Below are 23,320 nucleotides of genomic sequence, written 5' to 3' on the forward strand. Positions count from 1 at the left end.
TTATCTATCTATCATAGTTGACTACAGTAGCGCCCTCCAACTTGTAGACAGGATATTTTCTCCTTAGAGGCTTAATTAAGTAAACATCCGTATGACTCATCAACTGTCTTTCTTTCCTTTGCCCAGCTATGTTTTTCCAGACAAGAAGTTATACATTATCTGATTATTAATCTGCTTGTCCCTTCGTCTATGCTAATACGCATGGCACGCAATTACTTCAAGACTGGTTTTCCAGAAGTTAATTATACCATCAAAACAAGTTGCCTCTCCGGTTATTCTTCAAATAAGTAATGCATTCCCAATAGAGAAGATTATGGTTACCTATTCTCAGTGGATACCACCATCCAGACGACAGTTTCAGGGTTATTTGGCCCTTCATCGATGGGTAGGTATACAGTGGTATAATGGCAGAGTCCATTTATGAAAACTTTACAATATGAGAGATCCCAAATTTTTATTTGAGATGTAATGAAACAATGCCATTATAATTAACTTCAGTTAAGTTCCTACGTATAAACAAGAAGCATTTGCACTAACTTATACACTCCCGTCTAAAAGCTTGGAATCACAGCGTATGACAACAGTTTTCGTTATTTTTTTTAAAATTAGCTATGACCGTAAGGTTTAAATAAAATACACGCTACAAAGTATTTAAAGATTTTTTTTATTAAGCATTGGAAAATTTACAGTAAAAATTTTGAAATGATTAATATTAACAAGTATATTGATTTTTATCAAATTATCCTTCACGAGATTTTATCACAGCCTTACACAGACCTTGCATTCTGGCGATTAATTTTATAATAGTGTCTTGGCTAACATTATTCTAAGCGATCTGGAAGGTTTCCCATAATATTTGTTAAGGTGGACGGACTTGACGGACTAGATGATCCAATAAAAGCTCTGTTGTGTCTAAGTCAGCCGACTGGGATGGCCACACCATAATGTGCAATACTCCCCCTGTTGTTTAGTTTCTAGAAAAGCCCTGTACAGCTTAGAGCTTCACTTCGGGTCAGTTTTGTTGTAATATAAATCTTCCATAAAATCGAAATCCAGAGGATACTGCATTATGTTCAAGAATGATTTTTTTTGCTTTCTTAACATTCTTTCAATTCTGGCGATGTCATCCACTCCAGAAAAACAGAAGCAACCCCAGATCATGATGGAAACACCACCGTGCTTGACTGTAGCTTTAAACAATGTGGCACCATTTTTTTTTTTCAGTTGATCTTGGATCCAAAAATTTAAATTAATCCAGTCACAGTACGTTTTTCCACTCTTCAATTGTCCAATGTTGATGGCTCTTGGTCATGGCAACCGTTTCAATCAATTTTCCGGTTATAATGAAGGTTTTTGGACCCCTAAAGTCCTGCTTGTTTAAGACGAAGTTTTACAGTGGATGTAGTCATGGAAGTGTCTAAGTCCCTATTGAACTCAGCTCGGGTTTCAGGTGTAGTAAGTCCCTATTGTGTTTAGAAATCAGTGTAATAGTCATATATATTGCTTCCGTTGTCAAGTGCTGTCGTTCCTGAGCGCAGTTTGTTTTTTAAACTGTCAGTCTCCTTCAATCATCGAATGGTAATTTGTACTCCTTTTAATCTAGTTTTTTTTTTTTTTTTCACTTCTTTTTAACACTCGCTTCCTTATTTCCTGCCATCTTTATCACGAAACACAAAAACTTACACCAACACCTTTCTGAATGACGCGTTCGATTTTATATGTAACAGCTCAATTTATATTACTGCAAAACACTTTAGAATCATCTACAATATTCTATAATATTCAAAAACTACTCTCACTTTCTATAATATTCCAGAATCATATACAACATTCCGGAATCTTCTACAATGTTCTACCGCATTCGGGAATCTTCTACACCTACCATGGAAGACTATTGTACAAATTGGAGCAGAATGGTATTAAGGGTAAGTTGCTACAATGGATAAAAGGATGGTTGAGTGGGAGAAGACAGAGGGTAGTAATTAATGGGTGCTACTCTTCGTGGATTAATGTTATTAGTGGAGTCCCAGAGGGTTCCGTGTTGGGTCCACTGTTGTTTTGTATATTTATCAATGATATTGATGAAGGTATATCAGGCTTAGTGTCGAAGATTGCAGATGATACAAAGGTTGCCAGGGTTGTTAATGACAGTAATGGCAGTGTGCTACTGCAACAGGATCTAGATAATTTGGGCAGATGGGCTAAGAAGTGGCAACTGAAGTTTAACCTTGACAAATGCAAAGTACCGCATATGGGTAGAAGTAACCCCAGAGAAAAGTACCAACTGTGTGGTACTACACTTGAGGTGGTAGAAAACAAAAAAGACCTGGGAGTAATTGTGCAGTCAGATATGAAGTTTTCTGAGCAATGCAGACAGGCTACCAGGGCAGGTCATGGGGTTTTGTCAATGATATATAGGAATTTTGCTGCTAGCAGGGAAAATGAGATGATTGTCCCTCTGTATAAGGCAATGGTCAGACCGCGCGTTGAGTACTGCGTACAGGTCTGGAGGCCTCATTTTAGGAAGGATGTAAATTTGCTTGAGCGTGTACAGAGAAGGGCAACAAGATTGGTGAGGGGAATGAAGGGATCCTCTTACCAAGAAAAGCTTAAGTTCTGAAAATTGCAGTGGCTGGAGACTAGGCACCTGCGCGGTGATCTGATTGAGGTGTATAAGGCCTTGAATGGGTTGAGCACGCTGAATTCTGATGGAACCCTTCCACTTGTTCAGATTACGTACCTAAGGGGGCATAAATTCAAATTAAGAAAAGACAGATGTAGAATAGATGTGCGGAAATTTGCCTTTAGCCAGCGGGTGGTTAATTGCTGGAACAAACTTCCATCTGTCGTTGCGGAAGTTGATAGGTTGAATAAATTTAAGGAGGAACTGGACAGGCATTTGGAGGGAATGGTGTGATTTTTTTTTATTAAGTTTTTTGATTTTTATACATAATAGAAAATATTTTAATAAAAATTGGTAAACAAGTTGGTCCTATTTTAATTTTAAAAAATTGAAAATTAAGAAAAATTAAACGCGATTCTGCACTTTTAGCGGGAGTGTATATGTATAAATCTGGCGTTTAATAGATGTGATCATCCTGACAGCCAAGCCACTCTCAAACGAACTCTCACGCTCTTTATAAGGCTGGTGATAATTTCCCTCCTCCATAAGAGCATGAGAAGTCCTGGAAGGAGACCAAAGTGCCCCGGTTGATATCCCTAAAGATCTTTCGACCTCAGTCCTACTGAACATGTCTGAACGTTCACCAAGGGCGAAAGATCTGCAACCACTCCCTACAAAAACTATACTTACCTTAAAGAATTTGTCGACAGGCTAAATCTCACGTGAAAGATAATGATCTTTTATGAAGATGAATTCAGGGACTTCGGCACTTCTGAGAAGTCTCATATAGGTAGGGTTCAAGGATTTTGTCTTCTTATGTCTATGAGCAGTAAAGTTGCCTTCCTGAAAGACATTGAAATCAGTATGATCGTTCATCATGATATCTTCCCATGCCTCAGCAGTTCCTTTCCCTTAACATCATAAACAAGGTAGTCAGCTCCACGTTCTCTTCAAATGAGACCACGTAAATAATTAATTTCAAGAATAAATACCGACTCATCTGCAAACAGAAATTGCCCATTGGTGTTTATTGCAAACAATATCGCTTGCACAAGTGAAACGGCTAGCATCTCTCCTGGTCACATCTAGACCCAATTCTTTTATCTCTAACTTAGGGGTCTAAATGTGTCCAGAGTCTGTTTCTTTCAGTCTTCTGATCGATGTGAATACAGATAATGAACCGTTTAGCATGGCGTCGCCGTTTATTGAAGCTATCTGAATACTTGGAACTGCCGTTTCTTTGGCAGCTGATTACTCAAGAGAGAGAGAGATGACTAGCTTTCATCTCGGTCGTGTCTGACTATAAAGGCCAGATGTCACTATTGTTGTGAATATTTTTCGACCTTGGACTTGTCTACGAGACGCGTCTCTTGATGTTGTTATGCCCATATTTGAGAAATCAAATACTTTTGAGACACTAGTGACTTTTTCTTATGACTGTCTGTCATCAACCTGCCAATAGTTATCCATAGCTGTGGAACTGGCGTCATATTCGATTTTATCATATTAAGTTACAACAGATCGTAAAATTTAAAATAAGATATTCCACAGTTAAGGTTAAGCGTTGCACCCCCGACGTATATATCACAGGAACAATGCCCTCTCAAAATATTAGAACTGTATTTCTAAATGGAACAGTCTTTCACTTAGTAATGTGTGGAAATGTTTTCCTCTAACTAGAGCTGGAAACTTTGAGTGCGCTCCATGATTAGTTTGCCTGCCTTTCTGGAAGTAAAAGATTGAGTTTTTGGGAGGTTAAATCGCGTCCCGGAAACTCTGGATCTTGTTTCTCTGAGTTTTTCTGGTTTATCTCATCCCTCTCACCGAATAATGACGAAGGAAGTACACAAGTTTCCCCTTGTGAAGACGGACATCGAATTCTGGATTCTCTTACAGGTATTCAGAATCAATAACAAGGAGGCTACTGTCGGTATGGTCTTTAAAGGAGAACCAACTCGTTATTAACCGGAATTACCAATATTTCAATAAGGTAGTGTTCGTTGAAAATCATCTCTAATTGCTGCAAGACACTAGTAGAAGAGTAACAATAGGCATATAAGTCTCATTATCATAATGAGCAACAATAATTAGTGGGAAACAATTATAATGCTAAGGGAACACTGAATAGATCGTTAGTTGAACCCCAACAGCGCATGCATTTGCTAATTATAATAAATTTTGCACCCTCTGTTTTCATTCTATCAAATCAACTTAATTTCTTTCAGAATTACGCATTTATTCAATTTTCATTAGCATGACTTTCAACTGTGTTGAAACGAGAAAATGGTGGATATTCGTCAACCCAAAATATCAATATTAATAGGCTTTTTAACCCGCTGAGATACTTCATGTAAAACAGCACTCAAATTTAACGTTGACTCGATGGTAATGAAATTGCAGCTGCTGGAAATCTCTTAATTAATCATGGGTGGAGTATTTGGAAAGCAGTCTCATGAACTACAATCGTGGCCTCCCGAAGGATCCATTCCGATAGTGAGCATAAAATGTAGTTTTTCCTCTCCCATTGAAAACATTCAGGTATAAACTTGAATTCAGTATTCTGCTGCTCAGTTTTTGTTTTGGAAAATGATTGTCAATCGCTTCGCAAGGCCCTTCAATTAAATTCTTTATTCATCCCTTAATTGGATATTTCAAGCGAGACCCTCGCCTTAAAAACATTTCAATACAACTGATGACCATTCTAGGAGGAGAATTCGCTTGCGAATTCTCCTCCATTTTTGTAATCTCCTTACAGATAGAAGTATATTCTAACAACTTGCAACGTCTATTTGCAGACTGGGAGTTTTCTGTCTGTGCAGTTACTTAAAGACTGCGATTCAGAACTAGAACAAAAGTACAGAAACATCCAGATTTGGTATTCGCTATTACAGATTAAGCGGGGTCTCTGCACGATAATTTTAACGCTGTGGACAGCGCTAAACTTTACAAACGCTAAATTTTAATAATAGTCTGACATTCGTGTGACCTCAAAAGCTATGGTGTTTAACTACAGTGTCCTTTCCATAACATAAATATCCTTTTGTGGCACTGAAAAGTCATGATTCAGAAGATGTCACGAAATCCTTTTCAGACTGCTGGGTGACGAATGAGGATACTGATTGGAATACTCCCTTATTTGAATAATTGATAGAAAAGAAACAGACGTGTCAAGACAGATTGCAGTTGCATGCCGGAAGGCGGAAGGAAGAAAGTGGCAGGATGGACACTAGTACTGGCAGAACTGTCCACCGCAGATGAAGAATTCTATGGACACGAATGTAGAGTAGAATGACAGACAGAGAAGGAAATGACGCAGAGCTTTAGAAAAAGAAATATGTGCTAATTGTGCTGTGACCGTAGAACCATTCTTAGGAGTTAGCACATTCCTGAACTCAAGAAAGTGGTCTGTAAATATAGAACAGAAGCGTCATATTCAGCTTCTTTGAATGACAAACAGTTAGGAGATACTAATCACAAGATTTGTTAAAAACAAGAGCTGGATAAGCAAGACGCCAAAAGATATTTTTGATTTCCATATTCAACCATTAACTCCACTTCAATTTTACAAATTACGTCTGCTTTAATTTGCTTCACGTAGCGCACAGATTCAACAGATATTCTCTAGATTAAAATCAGATGCTTCACTCTTCATTTGCTGCTTTTTCCCTTATGAATATTAGTGAATTAAAACGCAACAGGTTGCATATTTTGTAGACTGTCTGCATTTCTTTCCGCTAGATGGCGGTAAGAGTGCTTATACCCAATGATAATGTCGTCTGGACTTCAAAAATAATATTATTTCCAGTATTTGTGAAATTTCGAGTAAATGAATGGTAAAACTTCTGCACTAGCAGTTCTGTGAGCAATACTTTATACGATGCGCTATGAAAGTAAATCACGTGTTCATATTAAAAAGTGAGCGCGAGCTCTGAAAATTTTTTATTAATGTTAAACAATCCATTGCCGATAGCATTGGTATCCTGTTTCTCATTTTCTTAGGTGCTGTTATTTAATCGATAGCTGTATGAAAAGACAATAAACGGCTTCTCCAGCGGTGAAAGACGAAGCAACTTTTTATGGTGGACATTAAAAGATTTATGAAGACAGCAGCGCGTAGGGTAAGACTACACCACGGGAAAGATCAATACATGCTAAGGAAATCATTTTTACCAAACTACCTATTCTTCGCATAAATATAGAAGACACGGATAAGAAGTATATGCAAAGCAACCCGAGGGATTTTATTGGAAATCTTTAGGAAAGTGAAGTGTGGTTAGAAGGCAGTGGAAAAGGTAGATTGAATGAGTTCAGTTTTTATTCTGCTACAATATTAGAATAAAAGAGTTAACATGAAAAGCATACATGCATTAGTAACATAAAATCCAAATATCACTGAAATGGGCCTACAAAACATAAAGGATGTATTCTTTTATTATTACGAAGTGCCTTCCAAAATCTTGATGTCAGGTCCAGGCGGCATTTCTCCACTGGAAATCCATCAACTGCCAATCTTACACTATCTCGAAACCTTCCACTGGAAATCCATCAACTGCCAATCTTACACTATCTCGAAACCTTCCACTTGATCATCAATATGGGTTCCGTCACTACCAGTCTCTGCTTTGCTTTGAGAAACGTTACTCAGTTTCTCTTAATTTCGTCAAACACGAATTTGTTTTAGGATATATTCGATGGAAATATATTTCCAAGGCGTGTAGTCGTGTTTGGAATAAAGGTGATTCCATTCAAAAACGACCAGTAAATTTAATTAGTGACCCATCTCTTACGAAGTCTTCCCACTGTCTCACAGACATTCAGCTTCTGCTGCATGATTTTTCTTTAGATACTTCCATAGACACTGTTTTGAACTGGCATCTGTATTTCCATCGCTTTCTTCCAAAACACTCCGAACACTTGCCACAGCCAGTCACCATCCATTCACTGTCCATACCGTAGAGTCAACATTTTCTCTTCTTCATTTATCCCTTATATTTCTGTACTCTGAAGCAGCCTTCCTTCACATATATTTCCCAAAAATTACCATCTACAGAAATTCAAATATCTTCTGCCTTCTCAACCTTCAATCCGTACACATCATACCACGTGCATTATATTTTCCAGTATATAAAGTTGTATAATTTATTAGGAACATCAAACCCCAAATAGATTTTCAAATTTGCGATATATATATATATATGCTCCGTGGCTACCTGAAAAAAATGTGAATTGAGTAATAGTAAGTATTTTTCGTAATAGTAGAGAAAACCTGAGAATTTAAATCGAAGTTTGTCTACATGTATCAACACTATTTTGTGTCTTTAAGTGTCCTTCAAAGATCAGTTTATTTTGAAAATGTAGATCTCAATATTGGCAAGATTAAAAGAGCACTGAAAGTGCCCTCTGATGACTTTCTTATATTATCTTGCCTATTGCGATCCTCATTCTTCTTACGCATTTCTTATCTAAATATTACTTAAAGAACAAATTGCATTATCCTACCAAGAGTCGTGGAACACCTTTAGTTTTAAACAAAGAGGTGCGCATATGCGCACCTCTGTTTCAAAGCATCGTGGAAAACTTTCTGCTGATGTCTAGTGTTTCTGGGCCCTAATTCTGCATTCATGAGCTTCTCTAACGCAATCTTGGCCGTGCCCTAATTTTGCGCTTCATTGTAGAAGGCGGCATCCACGGTTCCATGCACCGCGACTAGCGAACATAGACCATGATCTCCTTTGTCATCAGTGGCAGTTTTACAAGATACATCATCGTCTACCACTCGTTTGAAGAGGTCTGGGTTCGATTCTTATATGACTAGAGAAATTTCTGAAGTCGTCCGATCTCAAGTGGAGGGAGTAGAGATTTTTCCCGTTAGCTATTCCCGGTTTTTCATCCCGCACGACACAGCTCGCTCGGTATGTTATGTAATGTCATTTATCCCGATGAACTGGTGGTGGATAGATTTTCTGATCCGAAAAAAAAAAAACCCACCCCAGAAAAGTATCATTAAAATTCCAAACCTCCTATAAAAAAATTTGACTGAGAAAGTGCAAACTGTCTTTCTTTCTTTCTTCATATCACTTTGTGACTCATTGAACCACAACAGTTTGGCAAACGCGGCAGTTACGTAGCGGTGAATTCTTTCTTTCTTATTCGGAGAAATCATCATCTTCGGAGTATTCTTAGTAGAGCCTTCAACACGGTCGTAAGGAAGGCCATTATCGAGAAGCAAAACTGCTTTTCTTAGCGAATTATCCTCTCTCAAATGGCACCTTTGTAGTCAGTTGTTGCTCGCATGAAATTGAGAAACAATTTATAAAAAAAAAGCAAACCTTTTTTTTAACATTACAACATACAGTACATCCAGGCACTTTTACAATATCAGGAGACAAGCAAGCAATTCTAGTTCCAGTTCTTGACTACTCATAGTTTGGGATTATCCAATCATAAGAGAAAAAAGCTCTTGCTAGGAGTAAACTTTTTATTCTATTTCAGGAGTCTATGCTCACTAGTAACTTTGCATATTAATATGCATTTACTATGTTCGACCATACGAATGGATAAACTTGACTTCCAGTGGTCAGATAATTAAATTTTATATTCTGTTCTTTTAGAAAGATTTGTCAAGCATCCCAAATTTCATTAAAATCGGACGATGAGAAATGCGGCAATTACTATCTCTACAACGAATTCCTGGTTCAGACCACAAGGAGTTTGAAATAAATCTTTTCGAGGAGTACCAAACAATGCGTGCATCTAATTTGCCAATATCAGGTCCGATTTGGCAAGAAAAGACAAATTATCTAGCTCATCAATATGGAATTAGTGACTTCAAATGCAGCAGTGGCTGTCTCCAAAGATTTAAAAACATAACTTTGTTTCGCGAAATGTTTGCAGCGAGTCTGGACAGTCAACAAAGAAAAGGCTACACACTGTTTGTGTTCTGTACGGTCAATCCTTGAAAAAGATGAGACTTTAATCTTGACGAGACAGGTTTCTTTTATAATTTGCTGCCAAAGAAAACATTTGCTGTTCGAGGAGACTTGTCGTGGTGGACAATTAAGTTAACAAAGACTCGCTGTTCCGTTATGCTGCAATTCAGATGGCAGTACAAAACTACACCCATTTGTGATTGGTACGTTTTCCATGTCATGATGTTTTAAAGTAGTTAACCAACTTCCCTGTGATTGAGGCCAATAAAAGTGATTGGCTTAAGGTAAAAACTTTTCAGTCTTGGTTATCAAAAGTGGACAGAAGAATGGTTTCAGAAAAAATGAACATTTTGATGATTCTAGATCGTTGTACAGCACAATCTGCCGAGACACTTAAGTTGATAAATATACGGCTATTGTTTTTACCTCCCAATACCACCCGTTTTATGCAGCCACTGGATAAATGCATTATTTTTAACCTCAAAAGAGCATAGAGAGCCCGTCTGATAAGGTACTTGATCCACAACACAAGAGGGAACAATTTGCAGCCAAATTGGAATGTCTTGGATGATATCGGTAATCTTGTTGCTTGGGGCAGCATTGCATCAAGTGTAATAATCAACTGCTTCAGAAAGAGTGGGCTTTGGCGAGAATATCATCGAAAAACATGGTTCAGCAGACGAATGTGATAGCAACATTGAGGAATGGAGGAATTTGAAGGAGCATATGGATTTTGTTGGCGAATTTGAAGAGTTTATGAAGGTGGATGATGAAGTTGCTACCACAGCAACGCCAACACCAGAAGAGCTGCTGAGCACCAAGCAAAACGATGTTGTTGTTATACACACCAACGTCTAAGATGCCCAAAATGCATTGCGCATAATGGAGAATGTGTTGGCCTGCAGTAACGCTGGTGAAGAAACAACTATTGCATTTGTTAATGTCTGTTCTGAAGTTAAAAATGCATATAAGGCAAAACTGTGCAAACAACATTGGATTCTTTCTTTAAATTAGGTTAATTTATTAAAAAGTTAATGGTTTGTATGTCTCGTTTAATATCAAGATTGTAATTCTTTTTACTGTGATACTAAAATATTGTATATATCAAAATATATACTGTACAATATTTTCATTTTCGTTAATATTGCTTTGCTCTTAGTTTATCTTACAAATAAAATAAAAGCTTAAAAAATTATTTCTATTAACGTATTGTTAGACAAGGCTTTTGTTTTTTTATTATATATATTTTTAATTAAAATTAATTTATTTTTGATATTATCATTACTTATTATTATTCCTTGATATATTTTTAATAAATAATCTTTCCGATCAGACCACGCTTATCTTCTGTAAAACAGAGAACAAGGAATAGCTGCTAAGACTAACAATAATACAAGATGATACCTGGTGTTAGAGCAGTTTGGAGGGATCTATACTGTAACTAATGACATTGTGGACAAAATGTGACATACTCTTTTTAGAACACGCAAAAGGAGTTCTGAAATGATGATACAGACATTCACAGTCACGCGCACAGATAAAACAACTGCGAAAAACTAATCTTATAATAAATTTAATACACTGCTCGACAAAATTAACAGAACACGTAGAAAACATGATGGAAGTCGTGCAGCTTGAGAGGAAGCGGGACAAAATTTAGTATGGTGGTGTACCATAGAAAAACAATTAAATGAGGAGACAGCGAGAAATTTCGGACAGATACAAGGGACATTTATAGGGGTAGTATAAGAATTACCAAAAAGGTAACGTTACAGAAGTCGACACAAGATGCTCGAAAATATGACATCAGTGCGGCGTATGATCCCTTCAATGGCTATACAAGCCTAACAGCTCGGTATAAGGTGAACCATGCTCGGTATAAGGGTGTCTATAAGATTCCGTGGAAACAAATCCCATTCTTACACCAGCGAAGACCTTAGCTCACCAAGCGACCCAGGAGTTGGCTGTCGGAGTGCAATGGGATGCCCAAGGACGTTCCACACATGTTCGATCGGATGTTAGTCGGTTGATCGCGATGGCCAACGGCAGTCGTTGAATATCTTCAGACCGATAAAATCTGGTTGTAGACTGAAACGGGACTCAAAGTACAGAACTGTACCCCATTTGTTAGGGCTCCAAGACATGTTCATGGCACCAGTTTTGACGAGCTCTGCGGTGGTTTGTGGTTAAGGATACAAACCACTTGCTTCCTTGCCTAGGCAAGGAAGCAAGTGGATTGAGCTTTCCTTGAGCCTTTTTTTAACTCAGTCTGGTTTGAAATGTTTTCACCTGTGGCCATAGTAACCTCAATAAACAGTTGATTACGGGACATCGTAAGGTTGATTCTTGCTGTTAGAGCCAGATAGCAGTCTGTTCTGGTTGGCGTAGGCTTTCTTGTAATAGTTCTTGTCTCCTGTAAGTGCTTCCATACACTTTGATCTTAGCCAAAAGGCCGAGAAGCGATCAACTGCTTCCATAGTGCCGAGACGACACTGCGTGACACATTAAGCAAACGTGTCGCCCCCTCCTGCGACTGCCCTGCTTCAAGTCGTCCAACGGCCTGCCCATCTCAAAGAATCATCTAAACGACAATGACTTGGCATCCTGAGTACTGGAGATGTGGCTATCCCACTGAGAAATCCAAAAAAACAGGAATGAAGTGATGTGGTCCCAACCCCGTGTCTTTATAGGCACGAATAATTTGCATAATGTGCGGCTCTCTAAGCTGATAGAGCGATTTAAATTGGACACTCGGAATCTGCATTCCACGACGATATTATATCCAACATTCGCCTTCAACGAGACTGTTTTCATAATAAGATATTTATGAAAAACATTTTTTACTGTTAAATTTGTCGAGCAGTGTTGAATAGCCTAAAGTGTGAAAGAACCGATAATCACGTAACAGCAGTCAAATACTAAAAGTAATAAGAAAGCTAAGAATGAATCTTCGTCTAATCCTACTTCTACTCATTTCTCTGCCATTCAATGTATTTATCAACAGATTAATTAAATAAAAACAAAATTGGGAATTAAAAGGCTATTTAGCTAAGTTCATTTTTTCACTTTTTAGCTTCGTTTCTATTGGATTATTAGACCATGGAAATCTTAATTGCAATAAAATGTTGTTTAAATCATGGTTTTTTTCTTGCACAACGTCACTAGTCTATATGAGCGTATAATATGTATACTCGGTGGCTACTTTATTAGGTACATTTCCCCTTTTCGAGAAATGGAATCCTCCAACAACAGCATAACGTGTTCGTACCATGTGATATAAAGTAGTGGGCAGATGCTGTGTGCAATTCAGCGCGAGAATTGACAAGACGAAAGATTTAATTATAACGTGACATGGTAGACGGTACCACGCGCGTCGCTACTACTAATTCAGAAACTGCAATCCTGCTAAGGTTTTCACCTAAGGTTGCGCCTTCGATGCATCAAAATTGGACCGATAACATTCAACCAATGGTGAACCTGTGGTTGGAAATAGTTTTTTGATGTGAGAGGCCAACGGAGGCTGACAAGATTTGTGCAGAGTAACAGAAAGGCCACAGTCAATCAAACAACAAACCACAACAACAGCGGCAACCAAAGAACATTTCAGAAAGCACAGCTCGTCCTACCTTGTCACGGAGTATCGCAGCCGAAGACAAACCAGGTGCCACTCCTGTTCTGGAAAAAAACATTGCCTGCTCTGACGAATCTCGGTTCCTGCTGTTTTTCTCCGTTTGGAGGACATTGCGCAATTACACGAATCCATGGACTCATCCTGCCAGGTCAACAATGCAAGCTGATGATCAGCAAGGTAATGGTGTAGAGACGGTTTATGTTGTGCATATTCAGCCTCTTTGATGCCAATGGAGCAACATCTGGATGCCACAGGTTATCTGGAAATTGATTTCAACCAGATGCATCCCACTCATGGCTGTAATGTATCTATCTATGAATGATTTCTCCAGGTCACAAGGCCAGAACTGTACAGAAACGGTCCAGAAACATGATGGTTGATTTAGTGTATTGCTGTGGCCTTTCCAGTCACTAGATCTCAAACACTTGCGAAATTACAAAGGTGAGTACAGCAACGAAGAAAAAATCTGTCAAAGAAAACTTAATTAACACAATCAATAGAAGAATGTACTTCATACTTTTACAAGGACTTCACAAATGTATTGCAGCGAAATTAATAATTCCTTCAAATCATTATTTGTACAGAAATAGTTCCTGAATTTCCGATAGAGCGCACATATCTTTCTTTATTAAAAAGAAAGTTGAAAAGCTTGGTAATACATGCTGGATTCAATGTAGTGAATGAGTTGGTTTGGTTTAAATTGTTTACAGCCTCAATTGGAAGTGAGCTATCTCATTCTCCCCTACTCATTTCCAGGATGTACGTGTGACATGCTGTTCACCAATACAGAATTAACAAACACGCAAAAATATCGATTTACACCTTCCAGGATGGAATTAACTTTCCAGCGAGTATTTCGATTCTAATTAAATGAAAGTTGAAATATTTGTTTACAAAGCATTTAATTAATGTCTTCGTGTCATTCACAAAGAGAATTTTGTTTTTTCTTAGGGCTTCGAACGTGCTTTGATGTCCATCAGACATTAATGAAAGGGTGTTTCCTTCAGAATTATTGATAAGACTTTTCTTTTGTTACAAACACATTTCTTTAGATTGAAGGAGACTCTGCAGGAACTCGCAACTCGTGTAGATAATTAATTATAATCTCAAAAGATGCTTGGGTTGCGTAGCTGTTTCACATATTTATTTTTGTAATGCAGTCGAGAAGGGTAGAAGTGACAAAGTTCTTTTTTTTTTTTTTTAATTACTTGCATTTCCATAAAGGTGAATCTGGCTTCCTAGGAAAATATGTTGGGCTTTAGGTTCTTTATGTCAAAAGGGACGGATTTTGTTTCCTTTTTGTGAAGCCTTTTTCAAAAGAAGATCGCAAATGGCGATGTAAAAAAAGAAAATGGCGAAACAAATGGATTTTACTAAAGCGAAAAGGGAACACGACTTTCTAAAAGGAAGAAAACTTCAATTTTTTCTGACATACGTAAGCGTCAATTGTCCTTACCTTGTCATTCCGTCTGTCTGCATGTAATAACTCGACTTTCAGTGGATGGAGTTTAATTAACAATTTGTATTTGGGTCTTCTAGAAATATTTGTCAAGCATTTATATATTTCATTAAAATCGTACAGATAGGAATCCAGAAATTATTATTATTTCTTTTTTTTTCCATACGTGTCACGTTATCATTCCTTTTTTTCAATAGATGTGTTTGTTGCCGTGCACGAATTGATGGAATGAAAGAACAATATGGCTCATGCACATAAATGATACGGCCTCGGTTTACGCCTAAAACTTTGGGATTTAAGAAAGACACACTTTGTTATCAGTTTACTATATAAATCATGAGTAGTATAAACATAATAAATAGAATAAACACCATGCATAAATCATGAAGCTATGTTTTTATTATATTAATCAGAGCAGGAACATTAAATACATGTTATATTTATTTCAACTCTTCTTAAAATTCAGAAGGAACAGTAAACTGTATTACGAAAGCGTTGACAGCATACTACCATTGTTTAATTTATTAAATTACACAGCCTGTACTACATTCGCATTCCACGCACTGTTGATTATAAAGTATTTAAGAAAAATGAGTGATTATTAAGTTGCAAAATAAAAAATCAATTTAAAATATAAAAACTGCGCGAAATGTAATGCACTGCGTACATTAACGAACTTGTTTTGCATTATTTTTTAAGAGCTCAATGATGCACTATCAGTTCAATGAATACAAAGCACACAGCTTCACAAAAGTTATATTATAGTCGTTGATTGGTTGTTGTATGGTTTTACGCGCATCGTCAACCTTAGGCCATATTCCACATATAAGGCTTTAAATAGTTTACTGGACAAAACACCCAAGTTCCGAGAGAAAAAACCATGCTACCATCTCCTGAGACCGACTAACTCAGCCACGTTGTGAAAAAGACCCATACAAATTCCTCCTGTCATTGTGGGAATTCTAACTTGGGTCTTTTCCACTCGGTTCACCAACTGTCCTACCCATAGTCGTATGCACACATTAAAAGAGTGATATGGTGGGATGGAATGAAAGAAAAGATGAAATAATAGGATGGAAGTTAGTGCTTCAATTCATAATGGCTGCTTTAATTCGTTTCCGTTTTCTGGAAAGCTGATGAACGATGTTGCTAGTTGAATGACAATGAACCTGACAGATTCCATTGTGAGGAGCATTTAACATGGTTTCATAACAATTTTATTTCTGATATATGTTTCTTCTCTTGAACTGGTAACCAAAGGATTTATAAATGACGCTTTCCTTTTGCTGTGAAGATAACATTTTATGTTTTCAGATATTCTATTATCTGGTTGTATGCATCCCTTCTGCGTAGAAAAGATGTGATATGCAATGCATCCAGAACGCGAGGTGTTCTGGTGGAAAATCCTCTACCACCTCAAATATATAACAACCTTTTATTAAACTAGACAGCTGCAAAAGGAGCATCTCTGTGATTCATCTCACTCGCAGAATATTATTCACATGAACAAATGGAAAACGTCAGCTGCTTTGAACTGGTAAATACATCCTACTCCTGTAGTACCCAATATTTTCCCACATGAAAACATACGCAGGAAGAAAGACCAATAATTTTGAAAGGTACAAACATTAAAGTTGGCTAAAAACAACAATGGCAGTTTACGAGCGTAACTTCAAGAACCACCGAAAACACCAAGAAAAATACAATCTGAGCAGCCCATAATGAATCTTGGAGAATTGCAAGCACGTACGAGGACAGAGAATTATGGTAAACGATTGTAAGCCGATTAGTGAAAAACTGTGGATGTGAATGGTTCTCTGGATCACAGGAATAGACGTGTAGTCTAAGATTTTCCGGCTTCAGTTATACTCGTGTCGAATTCACAATGGTCTGCGCTGATTATGGAGAAGTTCAATGACCAAATGGGCTTTTAATCATGATAATGTTCTTTCCAGTAAGGAATTCTTGGACAGAAAAACAAATAAAAAATATAAGAGTATATAAATTGTTGGAATGGAACATAAACAGTGATCACTACTGAATGAACTTCCAGAATGAATTCCATCGATATTTCCAGCCGTGGCGTTGGAATGGGTATATAATGCAAGAAGATGGGGCTAGGAAGATGTCCAAATTCAAAGGTTACTGATATAGAGTTTATTTGTTAAAGATCTTATCAATTAGAGTGCCCAGTGATAAGGCAACCACTCGAAAAATTGCTTCACCTGACCAGATAAATTTTAAGGAATGCTGGACTGTCTTCCATGAAAGAAGAGAATTTTTGCAGAATTCTCGTCTGTGCTTTCCATGCTTTCTTTTATTTCGACTGTATTACATATCAAACTGCTTTCACCGGACCCTTCTCATTATGTTCTCTAGAGATCGTTCAACCATCTCAACCAGGCTTATTCAAGTCGATATTAGACGGATGCTGAGGATATGCAAATCGTTTAAAAATTCAAAATTGTATTAATTATGACTTACTCACTCTACAGCGAATAAGATTATATCATGGATTATGGATAATCCATCATATAATCTTATTATATGATAGATTGCCCATAAGATTATTAAACTACGGATTGTATTACAAAGATAAAAATTTTTAGTGGGTTTGGTTGGTAATGTAGGTCTTAAAACTTTATCTTGAACATATCCAGCCTCTTGACTTTCGGTAACATCTTGTTGTGAATAAAAGATCGCAGACCTTGAACTCTTTTGCAATCTAAGGCTTTTGGGTACAATGAAATGTGTCCATATTTTCTAGAGGTGTAAATTTAAGATATTCAAATTTAAAAACAGGGATTGACTTTGTTGATAACCTGGAAGTACTTTGAATATATTTAGATATTTTATTTATATTTGAAATGGAGGAGTCAAATGAAAAATATAAGAAGAGAGAGAGAGAGAGAGAGAGAGAGAGAGAGAGAGAGCATATTCTGCCAATGAATGCAACTTAAAAAGAATTCTCAGAAAAACTGCACATCATAATGCAACACAAACACTCCCTTTGGCGATATTCTTTCATTGTGACTCCTGTGTTTTTTCACTTGGCGAGCATGTTTAAAGGTGGGTGACCTCTCGATACGGACATTCTGTTTGCTGTATGGCAAACAGAACGTCACTAGAGATGTTAAAAAGTCGAGGTCTTCGAACTAGATAAGCTACATACATCTCTTGTTTTCGCTTTCCTTAATACTTCTTCCTCCTCCACTCAAAGATTACTACCCTGCTGATGCACAACACACAAGCAAAGTGCCTTAAGCAGAGGAGTTTGCACTTTGCTTTATTTTATCAGAAAGAAAAAAAGTGAAAATCCGAAAGAGCAGCGCTGATTGAAAGACAACAAAACTTTAACAATGTTTTGTTGTGTAGGTGGCTGGAGTTGTTTTTGGTAATTCTTAAAAAACACAGGGAAAAGGAATCACTCGCTTAATTAGATTTTTCTAACATTTTAATCGGAGTGTATGAAATTAATTCTGGAAGTCAATAATTAGCTATTGTTTAGGATAAAGTTAATTAAACTTGAAGAGTGGTAAAAACGCTGCGCTTCGAATTAACAAGGATTTATACTTCGTGTCTTTTGAAACCAAAGTATTCAGTTAGCAGAATTTTAAAAGTAAGAAACATACTTGAATTATAAATTTAATGTACAGTTATAAGTTTAATTATGCTTAGAATGCATGCATGGTAAACTGCGTCTGAGAAGGGTTCCATTCCTGACGACAGGAGTCCAACCCAGGTTGGACTGTCAGGACTTTAATGGACTTCTCTGTTATTGTTTGAGTTCACAGTATACAGACGCCTTGTGCCCTTAAGTGCCTAATTGTATGCGAGTCCCAAACTGGAATAGGTCTGTATCCTTCGGTTTTAATTAAAATCGTTCTCTTCTTTCCTTCTTCTTAGGTTTACGCGTTCTGCCACCTACGTTTCTTCTCGTGAATTTAAAAAGACGAATCCCTTAAATAGGAACCACGATATTTCCAGTTTCTTTCCGGTATACGAAATAGAACGCAAATAAGTCAAATAAAGTTATTAATAGACCTACGTAAACAAGAACATTACACTTCGAATGCGCCCACCAGGTAGCGCTACTGAAACCATGAGATGATGAACAAATAGCAGAAGCCGAAGAGAAGCTCGTTGTACTTCACTCACGCCTGTTGTCTTCCCGATGCAACAATGAAAGGCAACAGCGTTAGCGCGCGACATGCTGTGTGATGTGTTACAGACGATGCAACTGGTTTTCTGCTGATGAATAAGTAAGTTCCTCGAAAATTTCATAGTTCGTTTGGTACTTTATAAACTATTTTAGTATAAAGATAAGATTTTTAACAAATTTTCAAAGCAACAAGTTACTTTAAGATATTAACAAAGGAATTTAAGGGATAAGTAGATACTAATCTAACAGACTTGTTAAACTTAGTCCGTTCTGAACATCTAGTGCTGTACAAATTATGGCCAGGATAGATAAGACTATCGTTGGTTGAATAATGAAAAGGCGAAAATTTGTTATCGGACTCTCGAAAAGATGGTAGATTGTGGCTGGCCAAAGAGATAATTAATTTCCCTTTTATTTAATGCTAGTCACCTAATTATTTGCCATGAATTTAATTAATTAACCACGCCAGAGTGGGTGAATTAGAAGTAATTGCATACTATTGTTGTGCCACATATTTAATTAGAGATAAAACCTTGAGAAGTTTACATCTTCCAATATTCTTTTCCCCAAAGATAATGTGATGAATACTGAAGGATATGCAATCCGTCATGAGCCATTTTTTCAAAACGTTCTTCTTTTCTAAGAGCTGTGCAAGTTTCAAAACATATGCAATATACAAAGTGAAAGTGCCCAACGTGAATACATTCCTCCGATTGGTTGGTGTGTGTGTAGATTGATATGACGAGCGGTAAAGAAATAACAGGGTCTGCGCATTAGAAATCGTTCAAAATACTACAGCAAATTTTCGACATAATCCTTTCTTAACCTGCTTTTTGTTATTCTAAGGCCGAAAGTCCAATCATTAAGCCATTTACGAGTAGAACATTGCATTACATCAACAATATCGGTTGAAATGTCTTTTTGCAATTATTCAGTGCGATGTGCAATCCCTCAAAAGATTTAAACGCCTAATATACGAGTGCATAATATTCATTAATGCCTAATTATAGCAATACGACTTCACCCAGAAATCATTCATTATACTAAGTTTGCGTAATGCTGGCGAGGAACTTAGTAAATAAGCTTGGTTAGCAGAGGGACGTTGGTCGTATTTCTTCATCGGCCTAAAAGAGTAACCAACAGGAGCTAATAAAGCACACTAATAAGCCCAAAGAGTCCGAATAACCTGCCGTAATCTCAGATAAACGTCAACTGCAGCAGGCAGAAAATTGTATCAGGTAACACTCCCTGAACATTGCTTACCCCTTTCGATTGCACACTAATGACATGATTTCTTAACTTATTACCACTAATTGGATGAGAAAAGATATTGGGCTACTTCCCTGGAGAATCTCCAGATGGCAATGTTCTGCCGGTGAGCAAGTAATGCGCGCTCAACACGACTTGGATTTCAATTATTTCATGAGGTCTTGGAAGGAATCAAGTTACTCGCCATAGATCGCATTTCAATGATGAAATAGTTTTAGTGAATAATGCTGCTTCTTAGCTCTTGTCCCATCAAGAAGTAACTGGTTTCCTTGAGACTTTTAGGACCAGAGTCGACTTAGTTACTGGAGGGTGAATAATTCAATCTTCGGTACACCAACTATTCTGAAGCCGTGGTATGCGAAGTTCGTAATATTTAATGAATGTTTATAAACTAAAATAAAGTTGTTTTCTGATCCACAGATGAAACTTCTTTGGCCAAGTTGCATAAATGGATTAGGGATTTACTTCTAATCTTATACGTATCTCTTCAATGGAAGCTTTCTGGCTGGCTGGACAAATAAAGAATACGAGATCAAGTTTTCCTAAATACCATTATCTGGTATTTAGGCCTACAATAAATCGGTAGTGTGGATTGTTCTTCGTACAGATACAAGGAGATTTGCCACAACCTCGATTTTGGCGAAACCACTGAAATGGCAAATCCTCGAACCTCTCCTGCTGCATATAATTAGTCTCCTAGGAGGAATGCTATGAATATCAATGAGAAGTGTCCAGCTCCATACAGCTGCAGTTTGTTTGCAAACCTAATTAACCGTATCCAATCAATGGGATTTAGTGAACTTTATAACACGGCTAACAACTGAACTAATTATTTCACTCTACATAAACAGACAGCTATAATGTATACGAATACTGTTTTATTGCACGATGCGGTCTTCATTTTAAATTTACAGTTAAATTGTTTCCAGAAAAATGTTCAATTTAATTAAAATTTAAAATTATGGACCCCCAGTTATTATCATCTCATCGGGAAATATTCACAATTCCATCTGAATGGACATATGTTTAGTTTAACCAGCAGACGCAGTTATTTATTGTAAGTTCCTAGCGCGCATGCGAAGTCGCGCCCTTGTCCCCTTAGTTCCCCTCTCTCTTTTGTTCTCTGTTATGATAATAAAAATAAACGTGGACCTATAAAATATGCGCCTCTTCGTAATTGGGAAGTCAATATGCAGAAATTATTTAACGTAATAAAATATTCAACTTTGTATAATTGGGAAATCGATAAAGCACACCGGCACAGCGCATGGCAACAACAAGCCAGCATTACCTAGCAACAGTTGTTCGCATCTCTCTCCAGAGATAATAATTCTCTGCTATCAACAGATCACATTTAAGTGTTCCAGGCTTTGAGGTTTGGAAAAGCAGACTTCCGTATTTCATCCTGGATATATACGCTATTTATAATCGATCAATCATTAAGGGGCTTTCAGGCTTGGACACGTACTCTGATGATATGCCATGGACAGTGAAATTTTTGAAGTGTCAAAATGAGTACTGTCATCTCGATGACACTATAGTCAATTATGTCCAACCAGTGAAGTCGTTTAGTTAGTCTGCAACTCTTTAGGTGTTTCAATCAGTCAGGTTACCAATCTCAAGCGACGGACAACAAAATTAGTTAAAGGCACAAAGAGTTATTATTCTTAAAGAGAAGAGTCTGGAAGCCAGTCATCTGAATGTGATCTAAATAAGGTATTTATTACTTAAACGGGTTAAGTAATTTAACAGAGAGAGAGCATCTTTTTTCTTCTTTGGGTAACAAATAAGAAAAAAGATGAACTTTGTGTCAAAGTTCAGTAAAGTCTGAACTTTGACACAAAAGTAATTTAGGTGGAAGTTTATGTAAATTTAAAGTGAGACTGCGTGTATACAATTATCAGAATTTTTTAAGGCTGCTCTTAAGATTTACTTCCTTGTATCGTTTTATTAGCACTAAGAAAACTGAGCGTCTCTAGTCTGAAAACTTAATTTGGGAGAATCAGGTGGTGAGGTTGTTCAGTTCTTGTGGCGCTGGTAACGTAGAAGAAACACCAGCTGACCCTTGCCTATTGTGAAATGAAGTGAACAATATTATAAAATACATTTTTAGAGCATAAACAATTTTTGTATTAAGTAAAAATTAATGTAATAGTATTATATAATAGTATGAGGTTACATGAATTACAACTAATAGCACAGAAAAGAAAGAATAAATAAATAAACGATCATAAACCAAGCTACATATTATCTTATCAAGAAGCCAAAACACCATGGTCTATGGAAACACCAAGTATTTCGATTAGCCTACTTGTGTAATAACCCCGCGTATGCGAAATTCATGGATCCATTCAATGGACACATTATTGACGACCTAAACATCGCAAAAGGTCAAGGACTCAAAACATTTATGAATTTCTGTCTTAAATTTCGACCTAACTTTGGATTTAACAAGATTTCTGCTAAAAATGAGGTCTAAGGTAAACCCTGCAATAACCAACCATTATAATGAGTCTGAGGGATTTCTGAAGTGTAAGAGGGTGCTCAAAATCTGATAAGGTGTGCGAACTCAACTATCATTTAGGGACAGTTTAAGGATCCGATTCCTACAATGGTCGAAATGACCGCAACACTCTTGGTTTCCATCCTAAGTATTTCAGGATCTTCGTAACAAATTGTACTACTAATTCAGATTAATCCATCATTAAAACACCATGGAAGACCACGTAAGGGCAACGAACATCATAGAATTACTGACAAGAAATATAAAATGCCGGAAATTTTGAATATAGTTGTAATTTTCCAGACGTTAGTTGTAGATGAATGAGTCCCCACTTTGCCATTACGCTGCTCCACAAAATTAACAGAACAAAATGTTTTAAATAATTTATTGCGAACAGGTGTCACCGAAGGCGAATATTTGATATAATAGGCATCCTGGCATGCAAATCCCAAGTATTCAATAGGAATCGATCTAGCACCTTATAGAGTCGCACATTATGCAGATTTCTCATGCCTATAAAAACACCGATTTCGACCACGTCACTTCATTCTCGTTTTTTGGCTGGCTCAATGGGATAGCCACATCTCCAGTACTCATGATGTAATTCATCGTCGTTTAGATGATTCTTTGAGATGGTGGGCCTTTGGACAACTTCAATCCGGGCAGGCGGAGGTGGGACGTTGGCTTAATGTGTCATCTCGACACTATGGAAGCAGCTTAAGGAGATAGGAACCAATACAAGGA

General features: G+C 37.2%; 2 protein-coding genes across 2 annotated transcripts in view; one reads left to right on the plus strand and one right to left on the minus strand.

The window, feature by feature from the left end:
• LOC150082982 (guanylate cyclase 32E-like) overlaps positions 1–23,320 on the minus strand; it is a 432,790-nt gene that overhangs the window by 250,091 nt on the left and 159,379 nt on the right. The gene's annotated exons all lie outside the window — the stretch shown is intronic.
• The window catches only part of LOC150082983 (somatostatin receptor type 2-like), a 54,471-nt gene continuing 49,942 nt past the window's right edge, over positions 18,792–23,320 (plus strand). Inside the window, exon 1 of the mRNA XM_090376958.1 lies at positions 18,792–18,904. The gene's annotated coding sequence lies outside the window, so the exon portion shown is untranslated. The remainder of the gene's footprint in view (positions 18,905–23,320) is intronic.

Source organism: Mastigoproctus giganteus, chromosome 7 (genome assembly GCF_048544385.1).
Source record: "Mastigoproctus giganteus isolate SK-2022 chromosome 7, ASM4854438v1, whole genome shotgun sequence".
Classification (NCBI taxonomy): domain Eukaryota; kingdom Metazoa; phylum Arthropoda; class Arachnida; order Uropygi; family Thelyphonidae; genus Mastigoproctus; species Mastigoproctus giganteus.